The sequence below is a fragment of the Carassius gibelio genome, chromosome A11, assembly GCF_023724105.1.
Source record: "Carassius gibelio isolate Cgi1373 ecotype wild population from Czech Republic chromosome A11, carGib1.2-hapl.c, whole genome shotgun sequence".
In the NCBI taxonomy this organism is placed as follows: domain Eukaryota; kingdom Metazoa; phylum Chordata; class Actinopteri; order Cypriniformes; family Cyprinidae; genus Carassius; species Carassius gibelio.
Window position 1 is genome coordinate 4,210,936 of NC_068381.1, and position 13,833 is coordinate 4,224,768.

Below are 13,833 nucleotides of genomic sequence, written 5' to 3' on the forward strand. Positions count from 1 at the left end.
ATTATTACAAAATAAATAAATAAAAGTTTCAAAGCCAAACAACAAACAGTGACTGGCCATACTTGAACATATCAGATGTCAGATGAACATAAGTGCACAACAGTTAGTATTTTTAATACCACATTAACCAAACTAACCAGCTCCGATATGAATTATGACATTACAAACATTGTTTTAAAGCAAAAAACAAAAAAAAAAAAGTATTTGAAAATCAATGACAAAATTGTTGAGACAATGAACTCACCCAGTGATGCATTGTGAACTACATAATTGAATAAAAACTAATAAAACTATTGATTCATAGACATTGATATATAGTCTAAAATGCAATATGTTTGAGGTTTATTGAAGAATAGTAAAAAAAAATATACAAATATAAAAGCTGTTTGAGATTGATGTAGGCAGAAAAACTGATTCAATTAAGCCATTTGCAATGCTTCATGGGACTCGAAGCTAAAACTTTTGAAATTGCACTTGTGGCGTCTACAGAAACATCTATCATCAATTAAAAATCAATTTCTCCATGAAGAACGTGAATGGAATGTGCACTACTTTCAGCTTTTGGAGAAAACCACAACAACAACAACAACAACACAAAACAACTTTCTATGTTATTGGAGACAGTGTTTATGTTGTTGTGCCATGTCCTGAATTCATGCCAGACAGCGGGAGTTGATGGGAAGGAAGCATGACAGCCTTAGTAAAGCAGCCTACATTATCTGTCAGACTTTCTTCAGATACTCCTACCTCTTCATATCTCTCTTCTGAAATGCCACGTCTACACCCTTACCAGAGACCTCTAACCGAAGACACAAATCGCAGCGATGAATTGTGTGCTGCACCCGCTTGATAAGTAAAGTCAATCTTTGGTAATTAGCAGCAGAGGGCACAGCATGTACTCCTTCTGAAGGGAAATATCATCTCTTTCTCCTGCCCTACGTCGCGCTTCTACACAGCAGTGAGTGAACACAAGCTGAGGGAGGGCTATATATCTCAGGTGACCTCGGGGGGCCTGGCAAATTTGTTCACCACCTACAGCATAACGGATTGAGGGACGTGCCATTTCCCAAGTTCAACTTAATGGATTTACCTTCTCTTTTAATTACTACCGACTGACATCGGTTCTGACACGCACGCAGAAAGTCAAACCTCCGACTCAATGAAATCACATATTTAGCCACTGAGAATCAATGGTTTCCCAGGTGTCACACTGTGAAAACAGAGTCCGTATCTCAGGTGAAAAGGTCATTTGAGTCCTGCTGGACCTAGACGATACTGCAGTGGGGAAAGTCTTTCAAAGAAGCATTGTGCTCTTCTTTTCTAATAGCGATGGCCATTTCTACACCCAACAAACTAACCTTTTCATTGTTCGAAACCGCTGAGGCGCCCGAAACGCACACTAATTATGTAAACATGACTTTGAGAAATGCAGAGCGGTGGAGAAGCCACGGTAGCTATGAATTTCCACTTAAATGTATACGTAACAAAGGGCAATCGTGTGCAGGAGTGTGTGCGGTGTGGAGATTGAAAGAGTGTGGTGCACATTGGGGGGTATTCAGCAGAATTTTAATGAAGCCTCAAGGTTCTGCTAAAGGACAACGGGAAGACGGAGAAAGAAGGCATTACAGCACAGAACAAGCAGAATGTATATACTGTATAATACTCATAATAATAATTCAGTCTTAAAAGACAGTCTGGGGTTCCCAGGCATTTCTGGCAGTGGCTCACATACAAACTTTCACACGCTACACTGGCATAAGAAAAATGTCTCGGCATGACTGTGTTTTTGAGACTTTTTGCTTATAATGCATAATGAGGTCCAAAAGAGCTAGACCAAAATTTGAGGGGGGTGGGTGATAGATACACAGGAAAACAATGAAAATTAATCACTTTGGCACTTGATTTAAGAAAATGTGTCAGACATTAAAGTGCTGAATAAGGCAAGATACTAAAACATTCTGAAATCCACATTAATTTTAAATAAATTGAATTTATCAAAGTGTGAAATAAAATAGAAAGTAATGCAAAACAGAACCATTTTCAGTAGTGGTCTTAAACTTTTGGACCCCTTTTTATATGCCCATGGCTCATGCTAGGGGCAGAAGATTATCTCACTGAATCACTCATTTAAAAGGATTTGATTAGGGGTCAAAGGTTCTGGTTTAAGTCTTTCATTCTAGTCTGCCATAATCCTATCTAATAAGCCTCTTTAAAGCAACATAATTACATTACGCTTGTACGGTGGAGAATTTATGGAAGTAGAAGAAGAGTCATTCTCCCTGGCATGGACAACCAATTGTCAATAGCTGGTTAGTTGAAGTTACATGACAAATGTTCAACTACTTATCCTTTATTATGTTTTCATCACAGCTACACTTTTTCAGTGTCCAAAGATTTTTATATTTTAGATCATTTGCATTGAATTCTAAATTTATTTATTATAATTTCTACACATTTGTTTTACATATAAATACATACATATACATACATACACATATATACACATATATATCCATATACATATACATATATACATATACACACATACACACACACACACACACACACACACACACACACATACACATATACATACATACATACATATATATATATATATATATACACACATATACATACATACATATATATATATATATATATATATATACACACACATATATATATATACATATACACACACACACACACATATATATATATATACACACACATATATACAAACACATATATACACAAACATACATACACAATTTTTTTTAAATGTAAATAAATGTAACATTTCAAAAAAGTTCAACGAGAAACTTCAAGAAAAATAAGCCAGGTGTGAGTCACTATGTGCGTTAACTCTGCGCCAGCACTGCAGTCAGAGAGTGTGTTATGAAATTCGATAAACACAGCTCTGTGAGACAGCATAAGGAAATGACAGCCATTTCCAACACTCTGAAAATGAGGGAGGCAGCAAAAACACACCCAGTCATCTTTCAGGTGACATCCTGTGTCATGGAAAAGTGCTTTCCCATCTCACTATACACACAGAGGTGCCTCATGGTTGTGGCTGTAAAAGCATGAATTCTAAAGGCCCAGACATCCACACAAAGTGCCTCCGGCCTCCAATTTGCATTAGTCATTCGCTGACAAGCACCGGTGACAAAGATGGTTGTTTGTTCCACTCCTTCGATCTTTTTGTATATTTACTTGACCAATGCATGGCAGTCAAAGTTTACGTTTAAAAATGTTTTAGACTAGACTTTCAGAAAACCATAATCTCTGCAAAAATGCACTCTGCGATCTCACCTTCCTCAGCTTCACATGGGAAGCCTGTGCCTCCCTTGAAGAGACAGCAGAAACACAGTCTCAGTCACCATCCATCCGTGTCCTTCAGGGTGGATATCTCACTCAAAAGACCAAAAAAAATAAAATAATAAAAGACGGAAAGAAATTCCCAAGTTAGTTCAGCGTCTCGTTAACTGCAAGCAGCAGACCTCACCTTTCCTGACAAGTCTTTGTTGGGCCAAACCAGCGCAGAGTGACAGGCCCGTTAGCCTCCAGTCTGGAGTATCTTGTCAGGCTGCCAAAGGCTGAGCTGCTACATGATTTGCAGAACTCATAAATGCTAAGCAGGGATAAGGCTGTTGCTACTGTTGAGGCTGGACAGGGTACCTGCTCTCTGCTAAAAGAGATCTCTTTATGGAGAGCCAACCCGGGCCTGTCAACTCAACACATTCTCAAAGGCGGAGAAAAATGATGACTTTTATAAAAGTCGTAAAACTGAGGAACCGGCACAGTGAATACAGTATAAATCGAACCTAGCAAGAGACTTGGTAGAGGACATTATGAGACACCGCTTTTTATTTCCCAGCAAGCAAGATCTTTCTTATTTTCCACTTTCTTTCAGACTATGCAGGATTTGGAAAAGATTTGAAAATATAACTTAACCCCACCACCCCAAAAAAAAAAAAAAAATCTTCTACACATCCAGTCTAGACATACTAGAGCTGCTACGGTCAACACTTCCACTGTAGGAAACGTGTAAGGATTCCTATGAGGAAAAAAGACTCACATGAATGTAAGCATCAGTCCTGCCTTCATCTGCTGTGAATGTACTGCTCTTGACATTTACTCAATACATTCAGAAGGCCTCGTGGTCCTAAATCCCCAAAAATGACAATTAAATGTGGTGTTATCAGATGAAACGGCCGTATCTGATCAAACCAGGGTTCACCTGTCAATCACAGGGCTGAAGATGAGAAAATCTCCACATATTCTCTCACCTGTAAAAGTTATGACTGTCTATAAGTGCTCAAAAGATATCAGAAGAAAAGTGGCTCTGCAAAAAAAGTAGTAATGCATCACTCAAAGGGAATGTGCTCACCATCACCCTCAATCCCTTATTCCTCATAAACTCTCCATTGTGGTTTAAAGGAACCCCAGTAAATGACCCCACTCTCCCTCTCATGCACTCAAAGCATTAAGTCCGTTTCCTCACTGGCGATGAACTGCGATCCATCAATACGATGTGTCAGGAGGCTCGCGGATAGTAAAGTCTTCACTGGTGAAGATGGGAGCTGCTTGTTGACTGGCAGTATTCAGCATAATGAGATTTCACAGCCAGTAGTGTCTCAGAGCATATGACTGAACGGATGCTCTCGCTCAATCTACTGGAGTCACGCGCTGCTAGTCGAGTGTGAATGGATCATACGTTAAATGTTGGGTCCGCAGCCGCCGTAACAGCATTACCTGAGCCTTCTGTTTACATTACGCCCATTTTCGTAAACATCCATGAGGAGTGGTGAGCAGGCCAACGCAATCAAGGGTGGAAAATTGAGAAGTATGAAAAACCATTAACTTCTCTGACTCCACAACGCTGTACATTTTAACAACTTGACATCACGCCAGTCTATAACCATTTGTCAACAACCGGAGGGGGCAAGAGAACAGCAGTCACGAGAGTTGCTGTTAAATCCCTCCAAAGGGCAGCACAGTGTTTGTGCTCCATCCAAGAGGCCACTGGGAAGACTGACAGGGGGAATAATTAGTTGGATCCAGCGAGTGCCAGTCGTGGAATGTGTGAAGAGGAAACACGCCCCTTTTCCTGTACATTTGCGAGCGACTTTGGAGAAGACGATTGGATTTCATGTAATTAAATTACAAGAAAGTCTGTCCGGCACACTTTAAGAATGAGCCATGTGAGCCATTTTCATGACTGCATGAGCTGCCGATATGCTGTGGATCAAAGCTAGAGAGAACCGCCACATGTACGGAAAAAGAAATGAACAGGGAAGCACTCCAGAATGTCTCTCTCACACGTACACACACACACTCAGTCGGTAAATAAAGCGACAGTCAATTACAATGGCTTGGCACAAAATCCTTACCCAGTGGTTCAATTCAACAGGGAGAAATCTATCCCTCTATCCCTGAATAATTTTACACCTCAGTGTATACGAGACATGGAAAAAAGGGAGGGGTTACAGAGTGAATGAGGGTAACGTGGGATCGGAGACAGGAGGAGAGAAGGGGAATGGAAGAGAAGCATTCAGCACTGGTTCCTTCAGAAGCAGGTGAAGGTACAAAAACAGCTCAGATTATGCTGAAAGTTACACCACAACAGATCATCTAACCTCACAGCGATGGGTTCGTAAAGGAGTCTACATGAAAAAGCTCACTACAAAATTTAACTTAAATAATGCGATGTAATTCTTTTAGAAGCAGGATAGTGATGGAAAAGATAGGGCAAGACTTGATTTTATCCACTGAGGATTGATTCGATTGTAAAGAGTATATTTATCAGGGGTTTTCAGACCTTTTCAACCTCAAATATGAAATGATAAAATGTAAAAGTTAAGTTATGAAGACCCACAAAGAAAACATTGTCAGCAATAAAAAAAAAAAGATGATTCATACAAAATATTTAAACATATAAATTCGTAACAGTGATTAATCACATGATTTCTGACAGTAATATTTATTTAATATTTTTGTTTAGAATTATTTAAAAATAATATTTAAATATTACATTTTAAAAACAAACCAAAAACCTGATGTTAATCCCAAACAAAAAACAAAATATACATTTTAAGATAGATAGATAGATAGATAACACTATTTTGGCATCCAAAACAAAAGCAATACAGTATATAAATTTAGTACATGAAAAAATATATAATATAAAATATTTTTTTGTATAGTGTCTAATAAAGTGAATGGGGTCGATTTTGATTTCATGTTGACTTCAACCTTCCTGTCAGGTTTCACTAACATACTGTGAAACCTGACTAAAAGTATCCTGCTGCCTGTTTTGGCCATATACTGTACATACACACAAGCACAACAGACACAAAAAATAGAGAGATGCCTGGAGCGTTTTGCAATTCACTGCATCGGTCAGCGCACGCTCACTAGAATCTCTTTATGGACCTACAGATGCACCTGTACCACAGACTGACAACAGCCTCTCCCCGAATTACTATTCCGATCATGATCCAGGCACCTTCACAAATCAGCTCCTTACAGCCCAAAGCCTCCCCGTTTGCAAAAACAAAGCGGTGTGACCTTTCCTATTCCCCCCATTGCCTCCTCACCAGCTCAGCCTCCATTTCCTCACACATTTGCCTGCATGGAGTTATCTTTAATTACCACGACAGTGGCGATGCGTTCCCCATACCAGACGCAAAAAGGAAATAAACATTGTTGCTTTTTGCCTCTTCATTTCTACTAATCAGGGAGTTTGGCTCTTCAGATAGATTGGGAAACACTCTTAAAACGGGATGAAGAGCAAGCAAGAACGAGAGCGAGAGAACGCAAGCTTCTCCCTATATTGACAGTCAGAAAAAAAAAAAACAGTTGCCATAATTTGTTTCCACTAGAGGAAATGTATTCAAATAAATCTCATAAACATCTAGAGGACTGGCTTTTTCTGTCTTGGAGAATGAAATCAAACTAATCAGCATTGTGCTAATCCTTTCAAGGAAGCTGTAATCCCCGGGATAGCGGGACATGGCTAAACCCACTCCGGAGGGGATCCGGTGGATTCTTTTTAACAAGCCTGATTACACCAACAGACTACCACATGTCAGAGTAATGCCTGGACCACAAGTAAAATAAGAGCAAAGTCTGTTTGTGCAGATGTGTCGTAATCATTCAGACTTATTCACAGTCAAACACAAAAACACAGGGCGTTCAAACTAATCTTCATTTACAGTCCTGACATTGGTGGCAGATACACCAGTGCAATAAAGTTGACCTAATTCATAGAAATGTGCAGCATAGGGCTGTGCACAATTCAGAACTGAACTAAGAATGTCTGAATTTAGTTTGTAAATGGAAATGATGTAAGTCTGGAAGACACTAAATGACTTTTAAAATCTGAACAGATTTTACAACACTAGGCATCATATACTTGGAAAAAACTGGCCATCATACATTAAACAACTGTGGATCATACACTACTAGACTTTAATATCGTTTAGATCACAAACTTTTTTTTTTTGCGGAAACCTACACCTTGCTGCTAGGGAATGCATTAAAAATGAAAACAACTGTTAAACTGTTCTAAAATCAGCTCAAAATACAGGGCTCGACAATAAGGCCTGCCCGATGAACCAGGACCAGCATGCAGGACACTAGGGTCTGTTTACGGATTTGTCACTTGCCACTCGCAATAATTTTTTTCAAAACTTAATTTGTGTGGAAATATTACATTAATATAATGTTTAGTCTATAAAAGGATGTTAACAGAGGCCAGCTACGCTGAAGACAGACGAAAAGCTGAAACCAAACATTACACAATGCTACAAGTGTGTAGAATGTTTTTTTTGTTTTGTTTTTTTTGATCGATTATTTATAAAAAAGGAGTGGTTACCACTAATTTCAAATGACGGTGGAAAATCAACGTGCAACACAGTGGAGAATATGGAAGTGTTATTTCAGATATGATTATTTGATTTCTGTACCTGAACATCTTCAAACATAAAATCCAAAAGCATAATTTTATTTGTATTTGCTTTGCCAAGTCGACAATTTAAGAGAAAAAAAAAATATATATATATATTGTTCTTTTGAACTTTCTATTATTAAAAAATATATCTCAATTTCCACTAAAAACAATTGAGCAACAATTAGAATTGGCATATTAAACTGATTTTTGAAATACAATGTGACATTGAAGACTGGAGTAATGATTATGAAGATTCAGTCGCATAAAACAAAGTCCAGGACTGGTCCTCTCATTCTCCTTAGGGGCCGTTCACATATCGCGCCTAAAACGCTTTTTCCTTCTTTCGAAAGCACTCGGGCAGAAGCGCTCCTGAGGAGTGCTTAGCCTTTGCCTTTGCTAAGCAACCATGACCTGCTCTCTCCATGAAGACCTGGAAATTTCAGCAAAGGATAAATGGATTTGCAGCACTAAAAATCGCTCGCAGTAGCTCTGCTACTAAATTTATTTCAAAATGGCAATCCATGTACAGCTATGATCAGCTGTTCCTTCATCTTGGCTGAGTTTTCAACGTTGTTACGGGAAAGGATGGAGCTGATTGGTTAGTTCTTGTCACATGACACACGGTGCGCTTGCGGCATTCTGAAAAGTTTAGATGTTTTTAACTCGATGCGGTGCGGATGCGCCTGGAAAAAACGGGCGCGTCGCTTCCATTATGGAAATAATGCTACATTGGAAATAACGAACTTGTGATACTTGAACGGCCCCTTACTCCTCCTTTTTTATCCTTCCGGAGCTCCTCCATGGGACTCGACCGAGGTGTGTAGCACAGGTGTGGCTCATTATCATTTACTCCTCCCAAGGCTCTTTGGCCCCGCCTCACTAGTCACATATCTTCACTTAAAAATGCACTAAAACAGGTCTGTAATATGGACAATGAATAGCATATGTAAGCAGATGGATACTGTAGCTCAGCTATACAAAAACCCGCCACTGTTGATTAAAATTGTGAATGTGACCACACTGAGTTCACACATCTTAAAATAATAATGCAATAGAAAGTCCAGGTTGTAGTTCCTTTCCCAGAATGTGCTTAAACTACATTATTCGTAATAGTGTAAAGTGAAGCTGTAAACTTGGATTGTTTTGGTGACAAGAGACCCTTCCACTCTGCAGAAGCCAAAGGTTTGCTTCTACAAACACAAACTAAATTTCCCAGCATTCCCTGCGGAGTAAGGTTTGACTAGTAGCATCTGCTTCCTTTGATTATGTGTGGAGAAACTTAGGCAGACCGGAAAAGAAAAGTGACCCAAAGGAGTGGGGTAGTGCCAACTAAGATTATAGCAGGGTAAACACTTTCCTGGCACTTATCAAAGGGTTAAAACTGGATCCATGATGCCAATATCTAGATCAAGAGCTCTCTCTCTCTCTCACACACACACACACACAAATGCACAAGGGATAAACTGAGAGATTTTAAATAAAACATTCGTGGCAGGGGAACTCGACAGGACAAGGACTCGCATACAGCAGCACTTTTCCATGCCGCTTAAAACTTTTAGATGCACAGTTTGTCATCTGGGGCAGATTACGGTGGAATGGCGCAGACACAGCATCTCTGTGTAAGCGTGTAAAGGGGCATTCACTATCGCCAACGGCCAAGGCTACTCAAGAAGTTGAAGTGTGCTAAAATGAGAGAATATTGTTCACCTTGACAGGTTTTTCATCCCGGTTGCTAGGAAGCGACTTATGAATCTTTTGGCGTTATAAAAGCCATTCCTCCTGCTCAAACAAAGATCAGTCCCAGTGATCTACATCATAAAGAGCAAACTCATGGGCTTCTGCGTTTGCAAAGTCTACAAAACATGGGGATTTTGTCATTGAGTCAAGGTAATAGAATTCAATCTTCCGTTTACCAGATCAGCATGTAAGCTCCGTACCCATCCTCACTGTTTGCCTCTACATTCTGTACTCATGGCTTTGTGATTCTCCACGCCTTCCTTTATCTAGGGGAATTGTTTCGCTGAAGGTGGAAGAAGGTCTAACAAAGAGCTGGTCAAACAATGACAAAACCCCCTGCACATTCTGTGCCTTGTTTCGGTTTTGTTTTTGTTTGGAGTACTATGCTTGAAAAGAAAAGAAGAACTCCCAAGCTGAAGGACACTTTGTCAATAAGTAATACCCACGCTGTATTAGCTGCATATTTAGCCATGAGAATTCATCTAAATTGCTTTCTGACAAAATCATTTAGCGAAGCGTGCTTCAAAGTGTAACGGCGCATCTCTGTGTCATTCAACTGGGAATGTGAACTTTGGGATTGTTCAGAGCAAGGACAGTCAGCTCAAGTCCTGTGCCACAATGCAAAAGGCGTTCATCCCTCTATTCGGCATTTCAAACATCCTTTCCAGACCAAATTAAAGAGGAACTGCAAAGAAATTATTCTTGAAACCTATGCCAACTTCACTTTGCACTGTGATTGCTTGGGAATTGTCTGCAGATTGCAGGTTTTTAAGCATTATATTCTCTTGTTCGGTAATAACAAAGCTTCTCTAGATACACTCTAGGACTCCCAGCGGTGTGCAGAATAGTACAGTAGAGCTATCAAACATGCACACTTTTTCTAGATATTTAAAATTAACAGCAGGGGGTGTGAAGCAACCGACGGTGAGAGACAGAGCGAGAGAAAAAGAGATAAAGACAGGAATTGACTTTTTGCCGTCCCCCAGCGATCACCCTCTTATCGTGTCCATTACAACACCATTATGGTTTTGATGTTTTCCCCTCCTTTCCAACATACTGTCAGTTTCGTTCTTTAATGTGGTCATTCGGCTACAAGAATTTTTCAACTAAACAGACGTCCGTGTCATTACCTGCAATAAGGGTCATTTCCCATGAGGAAAGGGGAGAGATGGGAATGCTATATGGAGTGACTGGTGAACACCGCATAAAAACAGACCGAGCTCCCAATCAGAGACATTATGCTGTAAGTTTGAGGAATATCCAATGCATGCAGAAAAACACAGGTTCGGACGTGAGCTGTGCTTGTTTGTATGACCTGATGTCTCATTCTGTCCTTTTAGAGGCCTCATTATACCTCACCGCTGGTCGTTGGGAGCATGGCATTCAGTCTGACTCTCCAGCTGAAGGACGAGGAAGCCGGGGTTGTTTAGAAACTCATTCTCATTAAGAGCTCTGTGTGTCACTAGGGAGACTTTCTGCTCCTAACAGCCTCCAAAAGTAGCTGAGCTTCGACAAAGGCCACACAATGTCTCCATCTGCAGGGAGAGCTACACCTCCTCCTCCCATCATTCTTTGTCTGTCCATATTGTCTGTCCTTCACTCTTTTTTGTAATCTCCATTCTCCAATCTGTGCTCTATCCGGTCTGTTTTGGTTTAAACCGTCAGATAGGTTTAGCCTGGACAATGACAGAAACAGTGAAGGCTATAGCGCTGTTGACAGTAACAAGTTCCTCATCCTGTGAGGATGCAACATTGGGAGAGTTGCTACAGTCACGAATATGTCAGATTTGGCTAATGCGCAGGGAACCAATATTTCCTGAGTTAATGTGCACCACAAACATCCGCTCTTGAGGGACAGGTAATCACGGAAGGTAAAAATGTGCATTCTTTCCATCTTCCATCCCATCATAAATTATGAGGGGTTAAAGTGAACATGAATCAACACTCTTAACCCATTTTATGTTATAAATGTGACACATTTCTAAAGTAAAACAGGATATTCACGGAGAATTGTTGCGTGGATTCAATATTCCAAAAACAAAATTAAGTTGAACCATTCATGTAACACCTTACAGTAAAGTTTAATACTTTTAATATTGCCATGCCTTTCACAGCATTGCTCTTGGTTAACTGTTGCTTAAATTATATTGTTAAATTTGTATAACTAAACAATGATTCATGTATTATGAACAAACATGAGCTAACAATGAATTAACCTAAAACAAGAAATGCAAAAAAGAACGAAAAGAAAGAAAGAAAAAGATAATGTGTTCACTGTTAGCAAAAAAAATAAAAATAATAATAATAATAATAAAAATAAAAATAAAAAATTACAAGAAACGAACAATTATTTTGTTAATTTAGATGAAGTTTAAATAAATATTACTTTAAAATTAGAAATACTGCACTGGCAACTAACTGAAATAAAATAAGCTGAAATACAAAAGTTATTTAAAATAATTTAATAATTTAAAAACAGCAAAAACATATAAAATCCCGATTTAAACAAAACAATAAAAAACAAATGTACATTTAAATTCTATAATTTTATGTTTAATAATGCTAAAATAAATTGTTAACTCGATATCTAATACGTTAGTGTTAATAAATTGAACCTTATTGTGGTATCAATGTACACAATAACCAGTAAATGTTTTAGGAACATGTTCAGTTTTTATGTAGGCTCTTTCAGCATTAGATACTGACTGATCCTGTTCCTGCCTTCCTCCCTGTTACTTCCCGTCCTCTCTCTACCTTGTCCTCAGTGATAAAAGGCGCAAACTTTCTATTCACAAGTAGAGTTTTGATTTGAAACAAATAGCTATCGCTCAACAACTGCTCATGACTTTTCTTTGAGGACAGTTAGTTTGCATCAGCATGGGGTCAGACTACTTTCCTCTACAGTGGCATGATTTTAAAAAGGAACTATAAAGAGATACTGGGGAGGGTGACGCCATCTTTAAAAACAGTCGGGAAACTTTACAACTCTTTGCAAGTTTAGAGAAAGGGAGCGCAGAGGCTTTGACAGAAAGCACAGAGGGACAGCCACACTGCTGGCTTCCCAACACTGAGAACGCACAAATGAAACGGAGAGAGAGAAACATCAACCTCTCTGCACCATCACTTCTTCAGCTACAACTAAGTGAAGCACTGCACAAAGAAAACACATCTGCATCCCCCAGATCAAACCTCACTTTCAACTGCTATCATAAATAATCGTATACATGCAAGACATCAGCGGCTTCCTCTGTCAAAAGTTATAGCAGTTTTCAAATGGAAACAAATCCGAAATATTTTGAAAGGTCACGGCATGCATCATCCCAAGTCATCTGTAACAGCATGTGCCATCTCCATCATGATAAAGAATTTAAGTCAGGGCTAGAAAATGAAGGAGAATTTGTCTTTTGTAATCCTCAGACAACCCGGTGGAAAAAAGCTTCAGTGAGGGTCCACGGTTTAGCCTTCTTCAAATATTACAAGGAAGAAAGAAATGCAATGTTCTATTCACTTATGGTAACAAGACTTGTCAGCTATTCCTTTAACAATAATTTTTAAACCCTTAATACATCGTGTAATGGCATTCCTTCGGAAATTCAGAAGAGCTCAATACAAATCTCATCCCTGTAAAGTTGGCAGAGTCCACAGTAAATCAGGTAGCAACTTCCAATACGTTAACTTACCCACCTGAGACCAGATCTCCGATTTTAGAAAAATGAAAACGAGCTGGTGCATGTTCAAGTGGTGCTATACTTTAGCAGAGAGCGAGGTGGTAGGAGGATGTGTCAGACTTTAGGTGTGTTGTGGAATCGGTCCAAACAGGCTTTCCTAATCTCTGCTGAGTGTGTTTGTTTCTCTGAATGTCAGAACACCTTCAGGCCAGCAAGACAAAAGTTCAAAGCAATGCAGATACACTTTGCATATGAGGATAAAACTGGCACAGATTTACAGAGCAAATCAAAACAAAGCAGCATGGCCGTCAATAAAACAGTATATTTTGTGTGAAAGTCCCTTTTTTGGGGGAAGGGGACAAACTATTGCAAGATAATTATTAAATTAAATGAAAATTATAATCTAACAAATTCTCATATATAATATAATATCATATAATATATAAATGAGAATGATTATATATATGT

The 13,833-nt window shown here is 39.0% G+C and overlaps 1 protein-coding gene across 7 annotated transcripts in view; it reads right to left on the reverse strand.

The window, feature by feature from the left end:
- The window catches only part of LOC128022071 (calmodulin-binding transcription activator 1), a 280,579-nt gene that overhangs the window by 243,420 nt on the left and 23,326 nt on the right, over positions 1–13,833 (reverse strand). The window lies entirely within an intron of this gene.